The sequence below is a fragment of the Echinops telfairi genome, unplaced genomic scaffold, assembly GCF_000313985.2.
Source record: "Echinops telfairi isolate 266 unplaced genomic scaffold, ASM31398v2 ScPeMD7_7465;HRSCAF=8503, whole genome shotgun sequence".
NCBI lineage: Eukaryota > Metazoa > Chordata > Mammalia > Afrosoricida > Tenrecidae > Echinops > Echinops telfairi.
The window spans coordinates 9,610,129-9,611,427 of NW_022111365.1; the positions used below are offsets into that span (position 1 = coordinate 9,610,129).

Sequence of the window (1,299 nt, forward strand, 5' to 3'; positions counted from 1 at the left end):
AAATAAGTAAAATTAAAGTAAATTATTAAAAATGAGACCAGCATTATTACAAAAATTTAACCATATAACTAAGGACAGAAAAGCAACAAGAGCTTATAAACCTGACAACAACATTCTGAAACAAATACAATAAAGGAGCCTCCAAAACAACACAGAACTGAAGAAGGAAGAAAGACACTAAGAAATCCAACAATAAAGGGAAAAGAACCAAATTGAACACATCAAGAAACCGGCATATATCAATAGTAACAGTGAATATCAATGGACTAAATGCACCAATCAAAAAAAAAAACAAAACAAAGAGTCAAAGACTGTTAGAAAACCAGATATGTGTTTCCTGCAAGAGACACACTTTAAACTCAAAGAAAACTAAAACCCAAGCATGGAGAAAAATCTACCAAGCCAATGGCAACCATAAAAAGGCAAGAATGGCAATATTAATTTCTGTTAAAACAGATTCCCTAACCAGTAACAAAATGAGAGACAAGAACAGATACTACATAATGATTAAAGAACAATAGACTAGGAACATATAACCATACTCACCATATACACACCCAAAGAAAAACCCTCAAAATACATCAAACAAATCTTCACAGTGTTGAAGACAGCACTCAACAGCTGGACAATAATAGTACACCAGACTCCAGTACACCACTCTAAGGAATGAGATCGGGAAAGAAACTCAATAAAGAAACAGAAGAGCTAAACAACACAATCATGCAGCTTGACCTCCTAGATATATATACAAAGCATTACACCAGACAAATCAGTATGTGTCCTCCTACTTACACTAAAATAGAGCAAATACGATGTCATAGAGCAATCCTTAAGAAATTCAAAATGATTGAGATACTACAATCGATTTACTCAGATCAGAATAGTATACAACTGGAAATCAACAATAGAAAGAACAGGGACATAAGGACAAACATATGGAAACTGAACAACACTACTTAAAAGTGACTGAGTAATAGACCAAATAAGGGACAAAATTAAGAAGTCCTTGTGGGACACACCAGATATCAGAGAGCAATTTATGGCAATCAATGCTTGAAATAAAAAGAGGAGCAAACTAACAAGAGGAGAAAGCAACAGCTCCAACAATCACAATAATAGCAACAGCATAAATCCTCAAATATCAGGAGAAATAAATCATAAATAGTAAAATAGAAATAAATGAACCAGAATACAAATAAACAATGGGGAAAAATTAAGACAAGAACTTGATATTTTAAAGGACTAACAAAATTAACAAACTGCTAGCAAATTTAACAAAGCAAAAAGTAGACGAGATTA

General features: G+C 32.8%; 1 pseudogene; it reads right to left on the bottom strand.

Annotated features, from left to right (window-relative positions):
- LOC101656964 overlaps positions 1–1,299 on the bottom strand; it is a 3,985-nt pseudogene that overhangs the window by 1,733 nt on the left and 953 nt on the right.